Source organism: Hemicordylus capensis, chromosome 3 (genome assembly GCF_027244095.1).
Source record: "Hemicordylus capensis ecotype Gifberg chromosome 3, rHemCap1.1.pri, whole genome shotgun sequence".
In the NCBI taxonomy this organism is placed as follows: Eukaryota; Metazoa; Chordata; class Lepidosauria; order Squamata; family Cordylidae; genus Hemicordylus; species Hemicordylus capensis.
Genome location: NC_069659.1, coordinates 47,282,370 through 47,306,298, shown reverse-complemented (window position 1 = coordinate 47,306,298; position 23,929 = coordinate 47,282,370).

Sequence of the window (23,929 nt, the reverse complement as noted above, 5' to 3'; positions counted from 1 at the left end):
GAATAATTTGTTTACTCCTGGCTTCACTGTGAATAGATCATAGGCTAGCAACTTACTTACACATATACACGGATGTTTCTCCAGGTACTTATTAAAAACCTGGGAGCTGTGCCTCTAATTTGTAACTAAATTTCTAATCATCCTGATTGTGAATAATGTGGTAGCTGTATGTGCAGAAGAAAAACAAGATAAATCCTAAAACATTGCTATTTTGAAGGGGAAATCGCCATTAACGTTGTGAAGAATAAGAATTGACTTATGAAAGGGACTTTTCTCATTTCACAACATACTAGGATTTGCTTGCTGCCAAACTTCTTGCTTACAACTCTATGAGGCTGTTCTCATGCACACCCTAACCCAGGCTAGGATAGGCTGCGCTTGAGAACCGCGTGAGAACCGCCTCTTCATGCAAAGACGCCACACACATTAGGATTCACCACCAGGGAGCTGAAAGCATTGACATTGTTATTGATATTGATATTTATTTTGTAAACCACCCAGAGACCTAAGTTTTGGGCAGTATAAAAATATGTTAAATAAAGTAAAAAATAAAATAAATAAATAGTCATAGTGAAAAATATTACATCAACAGCTGCCTAGCCTTGCTTTTAAACCTGGCTCTTAGCCAAGGTTAAGGCCTCAAGCAAGTCCTTAACATGGGCTCCAGGATTCTGTGTTCGCTGGGACTATGTTTAGCCCCAGTGGATACAGAGATGGGAGCCTAGAGCACCCGTCACCTGGGGGAATCCCCCAATCCATCATGCATGTCAGGTAATGCATTGTGGGATATCTGGGCCTCTGGAGCTTTGTACTGTGGCACGCAGCGTGGATCATCTGGGAGCATGGTTTGCACTCCCAGCATTCATCTGGGGGGAAGGTGAGTTTAAACAATCCCACCCCCCGCTCGCCTGCTGCCCTGCCTGCCCATGCATGTGAACAACCTCTATGCCTTAATGAACAAATATTTACACTCTTTTAAGAAGATAATACTGTGGAAATCAAGACTCTGAGGAATCAAAGCTTGTTGCCCCTCCTGCAGTCACACTCTCAGAGAAGCTTTGGAGCACTGGTGACCTGGTACTCCTTAGTGAGGCTTGTGTCTTGCCTTTAGAACCTCCTCCATTTCCCCAGGATGCAGAAGCAGAGTTGATGCTTTTCCAGGGTTGAACTCCAACCCTGGAGTTTGCCTGGCTGTTTGGGACTTCCTTCTCAATGGCCTACTCAGGAGGCATCCCAGCATTCTGCATCATGGAAAGAACTGTGCATGAACATAGCATCTGTCACGGCAGACATCACTGTATCCGTGGACAGTGGAGTGGTGCAGTTGAGTGCATCAGCATAGGGGAGACGCTTCAAAGCATGCTCTTGGGGGTTTCTGTACATGATTATAGAATTCTTGCTTTCTATAATGCAGCAGGAAAAGACTTTACTACCAAGCCAGTGGTTGCCAGTTTGAATCCCCACTGGTATATTTCCCAGACTATGGGAAACACCTATATTGGGCAGCAGCAAAATAGGAAGATGCTGAAAGGCATAATCTCATACTGCACGGGAGATGGCAATGGTAAACCCCTCCTGTCTTCTTCCAAGGACAACCACAGGGCTCTATGTTCACCAGGAGTAAACAGAACTCAATGGCACACTTTACCTTTATAACAGATAAACAGGGCTGCAGCAATGGCTATGGGGTGATATCCACCACCATTCCTTCAACCAGTTAAAAATATGGGGTAAGGATACAGCTTGCCATATCACCAAACACGACAATCTGCCCCATGGTTGCAGACATCCCACAGGGAGTTTACATGTGGCCCCTATGTATCAAACAAAAACATTTATCTTGGCCTTAGTAACATTAAGTTGAAAAGAACATTTGCATTGTCTGTGCTAATGGTGTATTCATGGACAATACATTCTGAAATGTTTGCTTTTAATACTATTCCTCAAAGCCAGATACTCATAATTATATTCAGCTCATATGGGATCAGCAAAGCCCTATGTAACTTAGGCATACATTCAACAAAACCCAAGGTGATAGTATTCAGTTTACTCACTATATCCCTCTATCATGAAGCAATGGCCCCAAACCTACTCCCAAATGCAGGAATGTGCAACATCTATACTGTTAAGGATCATTCTGGTCTGCACATCTAGTGGCCAGAAGTTTTATTTGCCTCATAAATTGATCAGGATCCGTAATGGTTAGATCATCCTATCTAGAGAAAAGGTCTTCCAAGACAGAGATACATACATGTAAACCTTGCACATGTTACATACAAAATCCAAAACAAAGGTATACCATTTCTGTATGAATATAACTGTAAAAGCATTTTAAAATAATATATATTTTTAGAATTAGATTAAAATTTGGTGGGTCCTATGTGAGTAGACCCGTAAAACAATCTCCCTCACAAAGGCTTCCCCCAGAAAACAATATCCAAGGAAAAAAAGATTGCAGTCTACATGGGGCTCTCAATCCAATATTCATTTGCAACCTTCTTTTGAAGGAAGGCCCAAAATTCTATGGCTCCTAAGAAAGATTCTTGTTGAAACTTGTTAGGCTTTTTATGTCCCTTATTCACACTGATAATATTTTCTCACAGCATCAATTTGAGATTTGTCTCCTTTCATGTGGTCTTTAAAATAAGAGACGTCTGTTAAAGTTCGGGCATTTGGCTTTGACATTTAGGCCCATTATTTATTGGGCATGGAAAAACCGAGGCATTTTAAGAACAAGAACAACATTGTTGTTCACTAAATGAAAAGTTTTAGTTTGTTGCAGAGCCAGAAAAATTGGAACTTCAGTTCCTCTTGGGAACTTCAGTTCCTCTAACACAGCAGTTACAATCAAACATAGTTTAATTGTTCTGTTCAAAGATGTCTCCAACTCTGAGGTGGGATTTGGCACTTTATTCTGAATCAACAGCAAGATTACAATTTTTATGGTAAGAAATGAAGGATAACATTTCTAATTAAAACCAGAAGGCATTTAAGAAATCATGATGCAAAGATTCATACTGGAGTTTTGCCAAATCACACCTTTCAGTTTTGAAAGAAAGAAAAATCAAAGAATGAGAAAATTATTAGATAAGCAAAAATGATCAAATACTTTGGCATTATCTCTCACTTCCAGCAGCAAAGCACATTCTCAGAAAGCTGATTACACTATTTTTGTGTGGAATTTGGGCAAGGGGTTTTCTGAGGCCCAGCTCAGCCTGGTCACTGTGCAGGTGGGCCAGTTGTTTTATTTGAGCTCAGATAAATATTTGTGGTTTTTTTAAAAAAAACTGGGCTACCAAATTCTTAGTCATGAGTGCAGATACAGTTTGGTTTGTCATTGTTCAACCCGCTTCATCAAGATTATTTCTTTGGGATTTTTTGTGGTTTTTTAAAGTCTGCTTTCCAAACAGAAAAAGGCTTAAGGTGTGTGTGTGTTTTTGTGTGTGTGTGTGTTGTACACTAATGCCTCTTATGTTGACAGTCAGAGATACAAACCAAATTCACAGCACATGGGAAGGGGTCTTAGGTAAGAGTCACCATGTTAAAAGAACTAGAAAGTAGGCTCCATAAGGTCTAGTGAGAACTACTTGTTTTACCCAGAACCTGCTTAGAATGACACTATGTGACAATTTAGTGCTGTTTCTGGGAAATAAAAATAGTGGCTGTAAACTGGGGTGCCTGGAGGGGGAATAGGGCAACTCACCGTGGTCAACTCACCGCGGCCAGCTCACTGCGGCACAACTCAACACGGGACAACTCAACACGCCAAGGGAGGGGAGACGAGGCGATTCCCCCTCTGGCAAAGAAGAGCAGTTTCCTTTGCAACATCAGAATAGAAATATGTATGTACGTATGTATGTTTATTTATTTATTTATTCAATTTCTATACTGCCCTTCCAAAAAATGGCTCAGGGCAGTTTACACAGAGAAATAATAAATAAATAAGATGGATCCCTGTCCCCAGAGGGCTCACAATCTAAAAAGAAACACAAAATAGACATCAGCAACAGTGACTGGAGGTACTCTGCTGGGGATGGATAGGGCCAGTTACTCTCCCCCTGCTAAATAAAGAGAATCACCACATTAAAAGGTGCCTCTTTGCCAAGTTAGCAGGGGTGAAATTGGGAGATATTTTAAAAATGCCATAGTAAAACATCAAAAAACATTTTATTAAGCTATTTGATAATTGTGAACTATGGCACGCAAGTATCCTATGTGGCTTCTATTGCCATAATTTGACACAATCTTTGAAATACACTCATCTGCGTTGCGGTATTTCTTCAACTTGACCTGAGGACTATGGCCTGAAATGAGCTGTTTGTGCCCTTCTGCACCTTTCTGAGGTAATCAATGAACTTCCAGATCATAGGATGGCACATTCCAAGTTTGGCTCAGAGGCAACGATGAGCAGCTTCGGCATGGTTGTTAGTGTGATCATTGGCATTCAGTGTTCTGTCGAACAGATTCCACATTGGAGGAGGAAACAAAGGAGACGGTCTGCCGTGTCCTCTCCTACCTGGACAACCAATGTAGCTGTCCTCAAACTAGTTGAGAAGAGGTTGAAGCTGTTCAGGCAGATATTCCTCCAGAGTACCAATCAGACTTTATCCCAAGTAGGTATATATAGGATTACAACCTTAACCAAAATGCTCAGTGTTTTTTGTTTTGTTTTGTTCTATTGCTGCTATTAATATCTCAAACTTGGTGTAGTCTTCATTTATTTTCTATAGAGATCATTTTGTGTTTGTGTGTTTTTTAGCCTACTTTCCAGTAGGCTTATGAGATCACATGGCATTCCGTCCATGTGTCCATCCATCCCCCGGCATCAACTTTGCAATGCCTGGATGAATATGAACCAATTTGGTACAACTGTAGGTACACATAGGGACAATTCAGTGGCATAGTTTGTGATGATATCATCCATCCCAATTCAAGATGGTGGACATGTGAATGTATGAGGCTCAAGTGGGCTAATTTGTGGACAATCTAAATGATTTGAACTAAATTTGGTACAGTTGTACTGAGTGAGACACAGGGACACCGAAATGGTGTAGTTTGTAATGATGTCACACACCCCAATCCAAGATTGTGGATGCATGAATTTTAATGCAGAGTTTGTGATGATGTCATCCACCCCAATTCAAGATGGCAGATGCATGAACATTTGAATCCTAGCCAGATTCCCCTTTACAAGTAAACCCTTGGAGCCGGCCTGCAAACTGATTCTTTGAACTGGGGGATGGTCCAGTTCAAGCTTGGACACCCCTTTAGGGGGCTGGTCCAGTTTGAACTTGGACTGCCCAAACCAGGCAGGCTCAATGTCAAGCCCACTTCGATGCCAGCTGGCTCGCACATCCCTAATGAATTCTCCCTGACTCCTGCTCTTTTCTAGCCAATGCTAGTATTCTAAATAAAAATGAATCATTTTGGTGTTACATTTTAGATACTTATCTCAGTATGTATATGGTGACCATGACAAGGTCAAGCATGAAAGCCCATTCTGTAGTCCCAAAAGCCAGTTTTGTAGCAGCCTAGCACCAGTTTTGTAGCATCAATTGTAACGTAGAGGTGACAAGGAGCACTGCTCCTCAGCATGAGCTTATAGCTTATCTGATATTTATTTATTTATTTTTATATTTTATATCTTCACCTTGGGGAAAAAAATAGCATATTTGAACTAATAAATAGCATTGGATTAGCAAGAAAATTGTCATAATATGCAAATTAGGGTGCCCAGATTTGAAGAACTTGAATATGGCAAACATCTTCCAGGCTAATGCTGCATTCAGGGACAGAACTGTAACTGAGTTGCAAGAACTCTGCCTTCAGGACTTCCTGGTGCCCTTTTAGGGGCCAGCTCGCCTCCTCTCCCTTCTTTGATAAGGTGGATTAAGGTGGAGTTAAAAGTGGTGAATTTCACTTAACTGGTGGCAAACTTAGCTGCCACCGGTATCTTGAATGCAGTGCAGGGGGAGTCTCCTGACCTCCCTCCACAGCATGGAGATGATCAGAGCATCAAGGGGTGGTGCATCCTATCTGGATATCAGGTACGGAGCCTCCTCCCACACTGTGTTCAAGATATTGTTGGCAGCTAAGTTTGTGAAATTCTCCACTCCCCTGCCCCCCACTAGAGAAGCATTTCTAGCCCTTGCTGCCAGGGTAGTGAGTGCACCGCCACTGGTGGGTGGGGGGTGTCGGTGTCGGCGGGGGCACCTATGCCCTCTCTACACTGCTAGCTATACCATTGCTTGCACAGGGAGGGGACATTTCAACAATCTTCCCTTCCCTAAGCAATGCTCTGTGCCACTCAGAACTATGCCCCTGAAGGCTGCACAACCCCCCACAGACATATTTTGGGGTGGCATAGGGTACTGCTGGAGGAAGGGGAGGTTGTTGAAATTGTAGTGGAGCTGAGTTAGTTGATCATCAGTGGTGGAACTGAGTTTAGTTGGACTCTTCAGAAGCACCAGTGCTTCTCCTGTAACACCGGTGCTTCATTAGACTGGATGTCAGCAACCATGTGTTAATTTCTTACTTTCTTTTCTTCTCCTGTATTATATTTATCATGTTAAAGAACTGAATAGTTTAATATCCATTTGGTATTCACCGTCTATACATTGAACAACCAGTCTCTGTATCTACTTCAGAATGTGTCACTTAAATGGCTACCTTTTAAATGTTTTACTAATTTGATTATCTCCCAGATGTTTACTAACCACTCTTTTTTGGTAGGTTCTGTGAGTATTTTCCAGTATTTCACAAATATCAATTTAATAGCCCGAAATAAATATAGGAGCGCCTCATAATATTCTTCTGCTACTCTCCCTTTTAAAAAAATATAATTCAATAGGGAAACTAAAGAATGTAAAACCAGATGCAATTATTTCATTGATTGTTACAAACACCATATTCCAGTATGGTTGTGTCTTTATGTATGTCCACCACAGTTGGAAAAGGTTGTCTAATATCACTACAGAACCAATGTTTTCCATTAATAGCTTTGTACATTTTATAGATTTTTCTCTGGGTCAAATGCCGCTGTGTCACCAGCTTAAAACAGTTTTTCTTTAGACTTAAAATGAGAACTGGGAATTACTCTTTTTAAAAAGCCACTTAATCTAGTTAACACATTTAGGGTTCTCCTTCCCTTTTATACAGGCATGGCAGTGTCTGTATAGTTAAGATGAGGCATTTCACCATTATAAACCTTGAACTTTCAATTGGTCATAAAATTCAAACCATCTGTCCAATCTTCCAGAAAATTAGCAGAGAGCAAATAGATAAAAGACACCACTAGCTGTCCATATTTGGTACACTCAGAAATGATTAATATTTGCACATGGGCTTGTAAGAAGCTGGGCCTTTCTTTTTTTGTGTGAAAGCAGCCTATATCCAATCAATGGCAACCTACTTGTATTTCCTCACCTTGTCCTTCTAAATACATCCAGTAATTTAGGTCTTTAGAACCTAGGACCTTTAGTTTTTATGTGATTTTGTTGTTTTGAAGAAAGATAGTATTTCTCCAATTATTCTAATGTTTAGGCACATCGTAAGGCTGTTCACATGAGCAGCCCTACCCTGGCTTGCACAGCCCTATCTGGGTAGGGTTGCTTATGTGGAGTGCTGGGTAGCCCGAGGTTACCTAAGTAGAAGGGCCTGAGCATGCATACCTAAGATCCCGGCCACACAAGCAGAGTGAAGAGCCTAAAAGAGGTTTGCAGGGATAGCAAGTTTGACCTACTCTTCCTGCAGATGATTGCTCAGTCATCCCTGGGCAGCTGGATCGGCCACCCAGACAATTACCAGCTTCGTCATGGAGCCAGTGCAAGTGGTGGGGTTTGGGGTCCCCCTGGCCCCTGGAAGTCCCTGAATGTGCCTTCAGGGGAGCCTCCCAACACAGGAGGCTTGTTGTAGCTTTCCCATTGGGGGGGGTGCTACTCATGAGTCTGTGCAGCTCACTGGAATGCCATGCTGCCCGGAGCAGTATGACATGGCCCACTGAAGAGCTTAGATCATCTGGGGGGAAGAAAGATCAATCCTGCCTTCAACCCTGCCCTACTCACAGGTTGTGAGAACGAGGTGTGGAGAAATGACTCCAAAGTGGAAGTTCTCCCAGAATGTTAGCATTTTCTTTCTGAAGTTTAGGTTGTCTCTAAGGGAGAAATTTCAGAGAACTTTCTCAGATGGTTTCTCCACATCCATCTAGCCCAGCATACTTTGCAAGAAATGCAACAACCTACAGTTTGCTTTGTGCTCAGCTTCGCCAAAACTGGTCAGGGTTCCACCAGCAGAACCTAATTCCTTGTTTAAAGCACAACTACATGGCTTTAAATTAGGAGACAACCGACATTGTTTTAGCATATCTGATCTTGGCAATGCCAGGTCTGGCTCATACTGGTTCAACAATCAGATGTGCAAAAGGGCCATTTGGAGGAGGTGGAGGATGAAATACTGACAGGTCAAACCCACCAAAGCAACCTTCATGCAAACCATCTCCTACGTCTCTCATCACTTTATCATTCTCAACACCATAGTTAATTCTTCCCCCTTTCATTCCTTATCTGTTTTTTATCATCTTCTTTTATCCTTCCTTTTGTCCCTGGCTTCCTAAAATGTGTTATCTTGCTGACTAAAGGGGAGGGAGCTTTATTTTTCTAGTTTCTGTATGAATCAGAAAACATCCACAGGAAGGAGGCTCAGGGGCATAGGATCTGACCGCCTTAGAATACATTGAGCTATTTCCCAATATTGGGTTGGAGGAATAGTTCAGTTTATGCCAAGACAATCCAAGGAGAACTGGGAAGTGGGGTCATGAATCACGCATCTAGTCTTTGCTTCTCTGTAATGTATGAATGATCTAACAGTCCCCAGTCTTTGGGAAGTTATGCATGACTCACTTGTTCATAAGGTAACCATCTGAACATTTACACATGAATCCAATGTATTTATGGCATTGTTCAATGATAAGAAGAGAACTGAGTGGTTGAAAACAAAAGAATATTCAACCAAGGTGCTCATATCTCTCCCCCGACCCACTCTTAAATTCAGTCAGTGATGCAGAAATAGTTCAGCCAGGGAAAAAGAGGTTAAATTGTAAAGAGAAAAAGAAAACAAATCACATTTATTTTAACAATTTCTTTCAGACATTTAAGTGCTTGCACATATAGGAGACTCCAGACATACTGAAGCAGCTATTTGGTAGTCTTATCATGTCATTTAATGACTGACTGCTACTCCAAATTGAAGTGAAGAAATTTTCCCAAATTTTTGAAACTATTGTTTTCTTTCTCTGCAAAAACAGTACCTAGGTTGCCTGGGAAACACTGAACACACCTTTTATCATAATGCATGGAAGCTATTCTAAGATGCTTTCCTTTGCAGACTGGGCAAATTCCCATTCCTATGGTTAGAAGAAAGTGTATTATAACCAAGACCATCCAATGAGAGAGTTCCCTGAACAATATAGACCACATAGGCCTCAATTCAACTGAAATTTGTTATGACCTAATGCTGAAATCCTGACTTTAAATAGGGAGTAAGCCCCATTGAACAAAACAGGATTTGTTTCTGAGAAAGCTTGTATAGGATTGCATGGGATGTCTTACTTTCAAACTCTTGCTTTCAGTAGGATTAGTCACTATTAATATTGGCTGGATTGGGGCCAAAGAGGCCATATTTTTTCCAACTTCTCTTTCACTCTTCAAAATACTCTGTTCAAGCAGAAATTGTGGAAACATTTGGAAAACTTGTCTTCATTGTCTCAAATTATATTGTTAGGAGCATAGCCTTTTGGGGGCTCCAAGCAGCACCCCTGCATATGATTTGGGACTAAAGGCTTGTAGTTACCATTTTGGACTCCCTGAACTCACAGGATCGTGGGCTCACCATTTACTTACATGAGCTAACTCACGGGGGAAAGTCACTTAGGAGGCAGCATGGGAGAAAGGTAACTCCAGGTCAAGCCTAACCCATGACTGAAAGAGGACTATTCCTCATGCTCTCCTCTCTGATTCCAGCACAGATGAGGATGCTGAAGTAGAAACAGAGGCTATTCAAACAACCACTCGAAAGTGAGCTATGGGAGCCCAGCCTGCTTTCGAGTGATCATGAGAACCATGGGGCTCACGGGTGAGCCCATCTAAATACCCCTGCCTAAATACTACTAATGAGGTTAGTGGAGCGAGAGTTCTGCTATCCCCATTTCTGTGATCGTGAGTCACCATGGCGCAACTCCGCACTACAGCAACTCATGAGGAGACCCCCAACTGGGAGGCTAAAATGAGCCTCCCGGCATTGGGAGTCTCCCCAGTACATCCCGCGCACTTGCACGGGGCATTCTGGGACTTCCAGGGTTTGGGTGGCCCCCTATCCCCACAGCCCCAACTAGCTCTGTGATGGAGCCAGTAATCATGTGGACGGCCGATCCGGCCACCCAGGGCTAGCTTCCTGATCGTCTGCGGGGAGAGTGGGCTTGACCCAATCTCCCCACAGAACCCTATTAGGCTACACACTGAGGCGGTTCCCACGATCAGTGGGAGCTGCCTGGGGAGGGTTTGTTGGGAGAGCAGGCTTAGCCTGCTCTCCCTGCAGATGAGCAGTCAGTCTGTTCTGGGCAGCCGCCCACATGACTGCTGGCTCTGTCATGGAGCCAGCAGGGGCTGGGGAGTTCAGGGGCCACCCAGCCCCCGGAAGCTCCAGCATGCCCTGCGCGACTTCAACTTTCTGTCAGTAATTTCCAAGACTGAAGCTTTGCACAAATTTATTATGTAATGAGCTGCTCACTCTAGATTTGCTCATTCCCCACACAAGCCCAACCACCGGGCTGAGCCCGGTGGTTCTCACAATGGAGGAAAACCGTGCTGGGCTCCCTTAGCCCAGTTTTCCTCCATTGTGTGAATAGACTCAATATGTTGTGATTTCCTCTTCAAAAATACTTGCAGAACTTAAAAAATTGCTAACAGAATTCAGAATGCTTTCGGGAGCTGACTGCAAGTAACAAGCAGGACCGCAAGCTTTGATCAGTAGACTGAACAACTAATGCTTTAGTTGCTCCATTGGTGGGGTCAAATTTTAATTGGTGGGCTGAGTTAAGGGCACAGTTTTTTGAGGTTGTTTTGAAATCTGAGCTAGTGTGATGGGGAGTAAAAAGATGACATTACCTTCTAGCAATCAATGGTAGCTTGTTTATTATAATATAAGATATTTAACATGTTCTTCACTATTTCAAAAAGGGTTCCATGTTGAAGCTTTGGAATTACGACTCTTTATATGAAACCAGTTAATCAGTTTAAAGGCAGATGATTCATCAAGTGAACATACTCAATCAAATGATAGCTCATGTAACATACCAATGCTTTCCCTTGTGGGACTAGCTTATTTATGTATTTCAGAATGTGCTTTCCCACTTTTCTCAATGTTTATGTGGTTTAAATTTGAGCGGGGGGCATGGCTCAACTCAGATGCTTTTGCTTAACTCTGGCACTTCTTTTCAGTGTCACACCTCAGTACTGGAACAAGTGAAGTAATGATAGTCTATGAGGCTATTCCCACATCCAGCCAAAATCAGGCTAAGGGAACCCAGCCCTGTTTTGGATGGCCATGTGCCGCCACGGGAGCCACTCGGATCCTGGCAGCCAGTCCTCTAAAATGCCCCCCTTAAGCAAAGTTAGCAGAGTGAGCACTCTGCTAACCCCATTTTCTTGATCATGAGATGCTGTGGCATGGCTCCACACCATGATGACTTGTGAGAAAAAAACCCAACTGTGAGGCTACAAGCCTCCCGGACTTAGGGGGCTCCCCAGTGTGGGGCATTCTGGGACTTCTGGGGGTTGGGCAGCCCCTGATCCCCATGAGCCAGTAATGGTGTGGGCAGCCGATCCAGTGGTGTGGTCAGCCAAGCTCCCTGCTTGTGTGTGGGAAGAGCAGGTCAAGCCTGCTTTCCCTGCACAAGCCCGCATGGTACTTCACACTGCTCGTGTGAAGCACCTAAGTGTGGTGTAGTGGTCTGGGTGTTAGATTATAGTCTAAATCTAACAAACCTCTGCTCAGCCTCAAACTATACTAGGTGATCTTGGGCCAGTCAAGGAGGCTGTTCTCATGAGCAGCCAAGCCCAGGCTTAGGCAGCCAAGCCTGGGCTGCCCGTGAGAACCACCGGAAGCCACGCAGATCCCAGCAGTGCCACAGTGTCAAACCCAGCACTGAAGCCCAGGTTAAGGGTCCAAGTATGTCCTTAACCTGGCTCCCAGGATCATGTTTCAGTGTGGTCTCTGATCATGTGGCAGCACTGAAACAGAGCAGTGCTGATCATGTGGGAGTGTGATCCGTGCTCCCACCAAGCACAGCATGATCGTTTGGGAGGAAGGCAAGACTTGCAAAGCCCAGTAGGTTGTATGAATGGCCCCACTCCCTTCCTCTCTCAGCTCAACCTATCTCACTTGGCTCTTTGAGGATAAAAGGTGTGGAGACTATGTCCACTGTCCTGAATGATCCAGATGAAATATGTATATTAAAAGGGAAAGTATGGGAAGAGGACTTTTTCTCACCCCCATTTCCTAACTGCCAAGGAGGCACTTTTCAAAGTGGTGATTCTCTATAATTCTTAGGGAGAGCATTCCTTATTCAGTCCCAGCATAGCATTACTCTACCTTGTGCTTCTTTTAAAAATTCTTTGCCTTTTTAGGATAATGAACAACCTTATTTCTTTATTATTATTATTATTTTCTATGGAAACTATGGAAACTGTTTTGAGACCTTGTGTTGAAAATGGGTATATAAATATTCTTCGCAGTAGTATAAATACTGGTAATTACAGCCTTCCCACTATACATCGGGACTTCCAGAAGTAATGAAAAATGTCTCCAGTATCAGTAGATGATTTGATACAATACCAAATCATACTATCAGTTTTCAACAGGCATTTCAGAATTCCTCCCAAGGATTTTCTCAGGCAGTTTTCCCACATTGCATAAATGATAAAAATTTGATTGTAATGTGCCGATACAATGTTAACACTTGAATTTTCTTAAAAACATCAACCTCACCAGACATTTGGGAGGAGAGCTCAGATGCTATGGTTCTTACTGGAAAATATGATCATCTTGATGATGCATAAACTGATCTAGCCTTGATATTAAGGAGTAGGGGTGTGCATGGACCTTGGTAGTGGTTTGGTTCAAATTTGGACATAATCACAGGTCCCTGAACCGGTTCAGTGAAACCCATTGCCTAGTCGAGTTGGGTAGACAAACCAGCTTGAAATAGTTATTATTATTTGTTATTATTATTACATTTATATCCCGCTCTTCCTCCAAGGAGCCCAGAGCGGTGTACTACATACTTGAGTTTCTCTTTCACAACAACCCTGTGAAGTAGGTTAGGCTGAGAGAGAAGTGACTGGCCCAGAGTCACCCAGCTAGTTTCATGGCTGAATGGGGATTTGAACTCTGGTCTCCCCGGTCCTAGTCCAGCACTCTAACCACTATACCACGCTGGCTCATTCAAACTGCTCAAACTGGCCCATTTCGGAGCAGCCCAGGTCATGATTAGACTGGTCCATGCACACCCCTATTAAGGAACAAAATTTATGTCCCGGAAAGGACTGATCCATAGCACACTAACAAGGGATTGATTCCCTTTGCTACAGCTTGAGTTCATCAATGCATTTCCCCTCCTCTTCTTACAATCATTGTTCACTTCCTTCAAAGCCTTGGGAGATTTAATTGAATTCCCTGCTGCTCTCATGGTCTCTTTGTGTGGCTTTGTTTATAACCCACTTTGCTTACTTAAGTGAACAAAAACAATGAGGAAAATACTGAAATGATGTATTGCAGGATACATCTTTTCCAAATCAAATGGGCTACTTCAAGCTGAATCAAGCATGTGGGAAACAAAAAGTCATTAAAAGACACACACATACAAACAGCAGTCAACCATTAAGGAAATATATAAAGATTTTCCCTTCAACATCTACTGAACAACAGGCACAAAACATAAGCATACTGTAGCAATCGGCCCTTCCCTTACCCTAAAGAGTGAACCGGATGTTAACCTTGTCCTGTCCATCAGTCAGTGACCTCTAGGGATCAGACACTCAGCACACGCTGGTTGGGACCTAGGAGGCCTTGAGGCAGGAAGTGAAGGGGTTCTTTGTTGTTGCAGTTGGAGCCAGGCAGGGGAAGCAACAGGTTGGCTGGCCAGGCCATGGCAGCAACCAGGAACTCTGCAGGGGCCTGAAGTCTCTACCATGGTTTTGGTGAGTTCAGGGAAGAAACCAGGGCTTGGGTTTGGAGAAAGGTTTAGTCCGGGAACCATGTTAGGTAGCTGGCATCAGATTTCTTTATTTTAGTGCTTTGCAGATGCTTGCAACAGGTTTATTGTGTTTTATCTGTAACATAAGAATACTGAACCTGTGCCCTTTTTATCCATCCAGGGCACTGCAAAAGTCTCTGTAAATTTTAAAGGTGCTTTTAAAGGTTCCTTACAAATGGGGGTGTTTTCTTTTGTATTTTCTTGCATTTATGTTCTATGCAACTGAGTAGCCAAGATCTTTAAAGTGTGCCACTCTAAATACCAGCGGAGTGTTCTTTGGAAGTAAAGTAGTCAGTGAGCCGGGTCTCACGATCAGTGAGACCCGGTTTTGGAGGGTGTGCGGGGAGAGCGAGCTAAGCCTGCTCTCCCCACACACAAGCAGGGAGGGAGCCCTGTGCGATTGCTGGCTCCGTGACAGAGCCGGCAGGGGCTGGGGAGCTCGGGGCTTCACGGCTCTCAGAAGCTACAGTATGCCCTGCATGAGCACGCAGGCCATACTGGGGAGACACCCGGAGCTGGGAGGCAGCTTTTCGCCTCCCCTCTGGGGGTCTACTCATGAGTAACCGTGGTGCAGAGTTGCACCATGGCTATTCATGATCTTTAAAACCAGGTTTGCGGAGCTCTCACTCCGCAAACCTGGTTTTAGGACAGGGGTAGTTAGGTGGGTTACCCACCTAGGAACCACCGGGCTCGCAGCCAAGCCCAGTGGTTCACACAATGGGGAAAAATTGGGCTAGCCTCTGCTAGCCCTATTTCGCCCCATCATGTGAATAGCCTCAGTGTTTGCTGTTACCTGTAACTGAAGCTGAGAGAGAGAGCCTCAGACTGAAGCAGTCTGTAGTATTTTGAATAAAGGTTATTTTTCTTTTTGGTCCTTTACAATTTTAACCAGCCTCTGTGAGTAGATTTTCAACTTGGGAAAGGGTGGGGGCTGGAAAGGGGTTTTACTCTGGTGCAAACATGCCTCAAGTTTGATTGCTCAGCAACACACTACCAAGTTTTTCTCTTCACGCTTAGGCTACACATGGGAGGGTTTTTTTTTATTTTTCCTTTTGGTGAAGAGGAAAAGGCTCTCCCTGGACACTCATCCAAATCCAGGGAGGAGGGAAACCATGTAAATAAGGGTGTGGTGGCAGCGTATTTTCTACCAGGTTACATTTAAAGGAACAGCCTTTGTTGAGCAAACATGGCAGGAATGAATCAGCATTTTTCTTTCCCCCACGTGGACTTGCTCTGAGACAAAGGCTAGGTTTAAATTTGCCATTTGCAGTGGGCTCCCATTCACATGAACCCTATCAGTATGGCAACTGTGTGAGAGAGTTAATGGAAATAAAGAAGCCCTTTTCAGAAGTCAGGGTTGATCCTCATGAACATGCAGCCTGCAGCATACCCACTGGATGTGCATTTAGTGTCAAGTCTGCAATCCAGTAAGTGCAATGGATCTGGAGTCACTATCTGAGAAAGTTATCCAAAATTTCTCCTTGGGAGGAAACCTGAGGTTTGGAGCTAATTTCAGTTCCTTCACTGGAGAAACCTCTGAAATTTGGGGGGGTGTCTCCAAATCCATATTGGAGAAATTTGTCCGCACCTCCCAAAATGATCAGGAGCCTTGCAATGGCCAGGTTTCTGATCGAGTGGAGAGATGGTGACGCACCAGTGAATGTGCGTGTATGATGAGCCTGCTACTGTGAAGCTGCTCCTCATTCATTGCAGACCTGTCAATATTTCTGAAGAGGGCTAAGGTAGGGTTTCTCAAACTTGGGTCCCCAGATGGTGTTGGGACTATGGCTCCCATCATCTCCAGCTACAATACTGAAGGCCAGCCAATGTGACTGGGGATGATGGGGGCTGTAGTCTAGTGACATCTGGGCATCAAAATCTGAAAATCCCTGGGCTACAGAGACTGCCCGAACTGATCCCCTCAAGGGTGATATCAGGTTCCATACAAAAGCTGGCACTATCTCATGGCTAAACATACAAACACTTTATATATTCCACATGTTATCTCTCTCTCTTTGATTCTGAATTTAGCATTGTATGTGGAACAGCTAATATGTGAAACACTGTAAAAGTATGTCACTTAAAACTGATAAGGACAAACTCTTATTACAAATTTACAGATTAAACCTAAATATTTATGTTTCTGACATTTCCCATGTATCAATTAAACCGTAAGCAATCTTTTTACAATACATAGAGGCTCTCCACATGAGCAGTGTGGACAGCCTATAGTGCTTGTGCGGGGAGAGCACTCTCCCCGCACATGAGCATTTCACCCTCCCTGGGTGGCTGGATCAGCTGCCCATACGATGACTGGCTCCATCACAGAGCTAGTAGGGGCAGTGGAGACTGGGGGCCGCCTGGCCCTTAGAAGTCCCAGAATGCCCTGCACGAGTGCGCAGGGCATTCTGGGAAGACCCACAATGCTGGGGGGCTTGTTGTAGCCTCCCAGTTGGGGGTCTCCTCATGAATCTCACAATCGAGAAAATGGGCTACTTTGGTGGGCTAGCCACCATTAAATCACCGGGCTCGTCCGTGAGCCCAGTGGTTCTCATGATGGTGGAAAACCGGGCTGGGCTCCCTTAGCCCAGTTTCCCCCCATCGTGAGAATAGCCTCTTTGATTAACATTTGGCATGGTCACTCACCGGGTAGGGTTGGCAGTCCTCCAGGGTTGGCCTGAAGTCTCCAGGAATTGGCATTCAGGTAACCACTGAAAGCAATCCTGGAAATGTTAGTAGCTTGATAAGGTGAAAAAATATAGGGGGCAAATATCCAGGAATAGCTTCATTCACAGAAGACAACTCTATCATATTTAGTAATGTAATCCTAAATAATTAAATAAATCAGCACTGGCTACCCCAAATTGCCACAAGGATCAGATATGATCCCTAGACTACTGGTTGGCCATCCCTGTTCTAAGGAATGAAGACATCTGCTCCCAAAATGGCTGCTTCTTTTGAGGGAAAAGTTTGTTCTGTCTAAATAGGCTTTCTCAGTTCCCCCACCACTAACAGTAGAGGGGCTGTTGTAGTCTGACTGTGTGCAAGAGAGGGAGAAAATAAAGTGTGTCCTTGAGTTCTGTCAATTTCTCTTCATTATTGAATAAACTCATGCAGGCATCACCTTAGCCTGTTCTGACAAAAACAGGCAAAGCCCCCTGCTGAGGTTTGCTTGGCAAAGACCTCTTTTGCCAACAACAGAACTGGAGGCTGGACCTCTGACTAGCTGGAAGGTTAGTCAATTACAGAGGCCTCTCGGGCGGCAGCAGTCCAGTGGCTGTGGATAAGGAGGTGTGAATGTCAACAAATCACAGCACTGTACAATCACCATGGAAACAGAAGCCGAAAGCCTCTTGCACATAGGGAAAAGTGCCTTTTGAGGGGGCTGTTTTCTTTGGTGTTTAGCATTAAATAGATAAAAGTTTAGACTGCCAGACAAGACAAGAATGCTAAAGAGACTATTAGCAGCAACTTAAAACTGCATGGGAAAGAGTGCGCCCGGTTCTCTTCCTCTCCATCCCTGTAAAGAAACTCCACTCTGAAGTCTTGCAAAACCTGAATATGGTTTGGAGGCTTATGCAGGCCAGGGCCAGACATGAGTAAGCTCTCTCTTAAACCTTTATGAGGATGGAGGGAGTTGCTAATTCAACATCCAAAATGTGATTCTCCTTTCCGTATTCATTTTTCAAAGAGAATGCAAGGCGAAGGAATTTTGTAATGTTGAAGTGGTAACATAAAAGCTGGGAAACAAGGGGGCATATACAAGTCAATTCCCAATGTTCAATTCCACCCTCCCAACATGGAAGGGCCATAGCTCAGTGCTAGAGCACAGGCTTTGCATTCAGAAGATCCTAGGTTAGCCCTCCAGGTAGGGCTGGGAAAGACCCCTGGCTGAAATCTTAGAAAGGACCCACTGCCAGTCAGTGTAGTAGTGAACTGGATGGACTCATGATCTGACCCTGTATAAGGCAGCTCCCTAGCATTCCGTCACATGCTAGTCAAACTGCAGCCCTCCAGCTGTTGTTGGCCTACAACTCCCAGCAGCCCCGGTCACAGTGGTCAGTAACCAGGGATGATGGGAACTGTAAGCCAACAACAGCTGGAGGGCTGCAGTTTGACTTGCATGTGACTAGCTAGGGAGCTGCCTTATACAGGGTCAGCTCGTGAGAGCTGGTCTTGTGGTAGTAAGCATGACCTGTCCCCTGTGCTTACTAGGGTCTGCCCTGATTGCATTTGAAAGGGAGGCTACATGTGTGAGTACTGTAAGATATTCCCCACAGGGGATGGAGCCGCTCTGAGAAGAGCAGAAGGTTCCAAGTTCCCTCCCTGGCATCTCCAAGATAGGGCTGAGAGAGATTCCTGCCTGCAACCTTGGAGAAGCTGCTGCCAGAAGCCGCTGCCAGTCTGTGCAGACAATACTGAGCTAGATGGACCTAGGGTCTGACTCAGTATAAGGCAGCTTCCTATCAGCTGGAGGGCCACAGTTTAACAGCCCTGCTCTAAAGGGAACAGGAAACAGAACTCTGGGCAAGGCTATGAGGAGAGGAACCAAATTCAGTCTCAGTTGCTCCCATTGCACTCTGTGGGGTGAAACATTGCTTTCCTGAAGGCATTGGACTCTGGTGAGGGGTGGGATAAAGAAGTTGGGCTGTAGAGTCTGGGAAGAAGCTGGAACCTCTCAACTTCCCTCTCAACTTCCTCCCCCACTTTCCAGGGGCAACTGATGACTTGTGTGAGAGAAGGCAGAGGATTAGGGGCTGAAGCCAGAGGACCTTATGGCACCAGCTTCTGGACTGGAGAAGCAGTGTTCCCAATCCTCTGTTTACTGCCAAACTTGTAGATCAGCTGTCAATCCATGGGGCAGAGCAAGGTTTGTCTTCCAGGCTGGAGCCTAATGTTCTATTCAGTGTACCATGCTGAATTTATAGAGTCACATACATTGCCACAAGGAAATTTACAAAGCAAATGGCTCATTTTGGATATTAGAAATCGGAACAGTATGATCATGGTTTCAAATGTGGTATTAGCACATAATCATTTTAGCGGCAGCGATTGTCTCACAGATTCTTTTCTTTGGGATCCGTGTGCATATAGTTTAAATATGAATGTGCCATTTTGATGCATCACAGGCAGAAGAGAAAGAGATAATGATGGGAATATTGCTTCTGATCCTCTGCTGTGCTGTATCTGTTCTGCTGCTATCTCTGCCATTTCAGAGCCACAAACGGGTCCAGCCTTACTCTTAGGCAGCTGTCTGACTCTCTCTGGATTTCAAAAAATTAAAACTATTCAAACATTTTAAAACTATGTAATGTGAATTTAAAAAAACACAAATATCAATAGCATATTTACATTCCTGCTGTTAACAGATGCAATGCTGTTTAATAAATATATAGCCAAACTTCACAATTGTCCATGGCAACTCAGCTCATGTTGGTTTCTAGCCGCAAGAACAAGACACATAGGCCATCATAAGGAGATCAATGGTATGCAAAATGCTAAGTGCATTAACTGTAAACTTGCTGTTACAATTATGGATATGCCAAAACACGATTCGGCCATTTGAATCATGGTCACCTCCCTTTAAAATCTAGTGCTTACACAGCCCCTTTAAAGTGGAGTAGAGCAGGTTAAAGCAGAGGTGAGCATGGTTGCTGGCCTCACAAATGGCCTCTGCACATGCACAGAGGCCATGTTCGTGCCCAGCACCATTCAGGGGCAGCTGGGAGATAACTAGCCGGAACATGGACATAGCTGGGGGAGCGCCGGGATGGAGGCAATGGCAGTGAGCAGAGGAGGAGCAGGTATGGACCTGCTTTCCTCCGCTTTAAAGGGGTTGTGTAAGCCCTCAATTTTAAAGGGAGGTGCCCGTGATTCAGATAGCCAAATTGCATTTTGGCACATCCCTAGCTACAATGAGGGCATTGATATATGCATAACTACCTGTGCGCACGGTACCAGCTGCCAAAAATCAGAACAATTAGGACTACTATAGTGAGTCTTCCCCCGCAAAAAATATTTCCTGCTTCCTCATCCACCAGACTGGAACCTTACAACAAAGTGTCGGACAATACATTCATTGTATATTATGGTCCTGTAGCTTGAATTAATTATTTCTAAAGGCCTCAATTGCTTAAAATAAGCCTCATTCACTCACTCCTCTACCCTTAAACAAGCTGCAGAGCTCGGTGCAGCCAGGTTCTTTGTTACCTTAATTACATTAATTACTTTACCTCTATAAGGATTTATAGTATAGCAAAACCCTCACTCCCCTAATAACCTTCTTTGCTCCCCAAGACTAGTTGTTTTAGAATCACTCCTGCTAAGCTAGAAGTAGTCATTATAATGGGTCTTAACTTCCTTGCTTTGTATAGATTAATTGACTAATTAAAATTAATAAATAGCACTGCATATCAAGTGTTGGTAATAATTTGAGATAACAGTTTCAATTCAACAACTTGGAATGAATCATAATTATGGATTGGAAAACCATCTTCAACATATTCCCTGAATCAGGACACCACATAGATCACACACCACCATATCATTAGTCTCATCATATGTTCTTTCGCAGATGAGAATTCCAGCTAAACACTACACCTAAGTTCTGCAGTTAAATGAACTGACAGCTGGATCGATCGATTCCTTTAACCATAACAACATACAGTTTAATACAAAAGGAACCATTAGGTGCATTAGAAGTAGAATGGATGGAGGGAACTAATTAATATGATAATCAGAACCTCATGTGGCCTGCAATGGACACATGGAGTTCCCGAGCATGCAGGAGTGGACTAACCTCTTTGTCGCACATAGGCAAAGAGGCTTTTTGCCACTGTGGGGAGGTGGGGCGCGAGGGTAACTCCCCCCTTTTGTCTACAAATATTGCTGCTGCTGCGGTGGAATGGGACACGGTGTCGGTGGCTGATTGCAGGGGGGTGGAGGGGGACAAGGAGGGAAGAGAACCCCCCTTTTAGCCTTTTAAAGTGCCACCTGCCCATGATTTCTCCTGCCGGTGGCACCTCCCCTCCATTAACATCCGTCGCTTGCAAACGGGGTATCACCTGGCTCGCTCACCGCTCGGCTCTTCCCCCTCATTTCAGGCAGCAAACGTTGGCGGGAGAGAAAGCTAAATAAACGGTGTTCAGGCAGCAAACACAGCCTGAAATGAGGGGGAAGAGTTTGCTCGGGCTCTCCACAGCCGAGCTGTGAGCGAGCCGGGTGATGCTTCCTTTGCAAGGGACGGATGTTGCTAAAGGGAAGGTGACGCTGCTGGGAGAAATCATGGAAGGTAAAGGGGGTGCTCTTCCCTCCTTGACCCCCTCCACCCCCCTGCAGTCAGCCACTGACACCGTGCCCCATCCCACCATGGCAGTGGCAATTTTTATAGACAAAAGGGGGGTTTCCCCTTGTGCCCTCCTCCCCGTATCTACCGCACACAGCCCCCAGGGAGGCACAGAAAATTTTGAGGAGCGGCAAGCTTCTCAAATTTTGCCACCATAGGCAGATGCCTCCTCTGCGCCTATGCCTTGATCCGCCATTGTGAGCATGATAGCTTCCCTGTGCAACTGTGTATATGGAGTTACTCACTGCACTGCTGTAAATGGTGACTTTTTGAAGCCACAGAATCTGCCACCCTCACAAGAGATTGTTATCTGGGGTGCTTCTGATGAAGCAACCCCACTGATCAGAATGGCACTTTATTTCTTGAAGTCCAGTGTCAGGATGGCACACATACACAAAAACCCAACTAAAGTACAGCATACATCTCAGTAAGCCTACAGTTTAAGTGCCTTTTCTGGGCTCTCTTTGGCACTGGGATGGGAAGTCTCTCCAATCCAGCTTTCCTGGGAGAATCAGAGAAACATAAAGAACTGGCTTAAAAAAAAAAAAATTCTATCCACACCTGTTTATCCTTTTTGAATTTTTTTAATACACATCCCCCATCAGCCTTTTCTTTGAAGTTACTTTCTTAACGTGCTCTTTTTCCTGTTGCTTTGCACACTTTGATGTGCCAGTATCTGTGAACAGAATGTTAGTACTGCCCCCACACAGGGAAAATATTTCCAGTATTCAAGGTTGAGAATGACCTATATTTTATGTACATACTTCCCTTGCTGATTGAGACGGTACTTCATAATGGAAACAGGAATTCCACTTGAAGCATCTTGCTCCCTTATAGGCTCTTCGCGTACCACAATGACTCTTGTTGATCACCTTGTGAGTGAGCAGGGTCCCTCTTGGTCATACTGGCAGGGTGCACTCATGCTGAGGTGTCATTTGTTTGACTTCCACTTAAATACAGTACACTTCCACTTAAATACATACAGGAGAACCCCAGTGTCCATGAGGGTTCTGTTCTCCACTGCTACCATGGATAACAGAACCGTGGATATGGAGTCATTAAGGCAATGGGATTCAGGGGGTTAGGTTCCTGGAGGCCCCGCAAAGTACAAAAAAAATGGTGACAATGGGCCCTAAAACATGGGGGGAGGGAATGCTCTCCAGTTGTCCAGCAATGCTCCACAAAAGTCCCAAGTCTGGGTTTTTTTCTGTGAAAAATTGCACTTAAAAAAAACCAAAAACAAATGAGCCACAAAATGTTCTTCTCCACATAAGGGCAGACAAATATGACCTCCCAGGTCATTCACCCCCACCTAAAACCCCTTTTTGTCATTTTTTGTTACTATTATTATTATTATTATTATTATTATTTATTCAATTTCTACACCGCCCTTCCAAAAATGGCTCAGGGCAGTTGGGAACACATGCCAAGGTTGGGTGTCAATTACCCAACTGTGAATATTCAAAACTGCAGATGCTGGATCCACAGATGGAGAGGTTCTCCTGTGTGCAACCACCACAATTTCCATGATGAGGGTGGGTCTCTTTGGTTATTTTCTACCCATGGTTAAAATCAGGGTCACCATGTCATACATCACTCACATCAAGGCACCAGTTCACACCCATAGCATCTCCATATGAGTCCAAACCAGTTGAACGCCTGTCAGCAGCCCAGCACTCTCGAAATGTCTGGTGGCCACCATTGTATGTGAAGGAGCCTGCACTAAAACATTTCCATGCTATTTTTGTTGTAGATCAATTTTACTCGTGAACTCATGGTCTTTAGGGTTTGACTGGACACTGATTCTGAAGAGACCCCATCAGAGGTGGAGGAGGAGCCCACCCTACACCTGATTCCAAGGACCACCTCCCCAAATCCTTCAAAGCTAGAGCCAGATACACCCCCACACACACACTCAGAAGAGCCCTGGGGCACTGGAGATTGTGCCCCTAGCAGGGCTTCTTCAGAGCCTTCTCCATCACACTGGGTCCCCAGGAGTGAAGGCATAACACGCCAGGGCTGAGTTCCAGCTCTAGGGTGCTCACCTGGCTGCTTTGGCCACTCCTCCCAATTGACCTACTCAGAAGGAGGGGGAGGCTGGCTGTTGTGTCTCATTGGGAGTAAGGCTGAGGCTCTCACTGACTACATAAGCCTGCATTTCACACCAGTGCTCTGCTGGTTCAACAGCTCCATCAGAGAGCTTGTGGTCCCAGCTGTCTTATTCCCTCCCCTGACACAGATACCAATATTGTTCCAGAAACTGCTGCTGATCACCC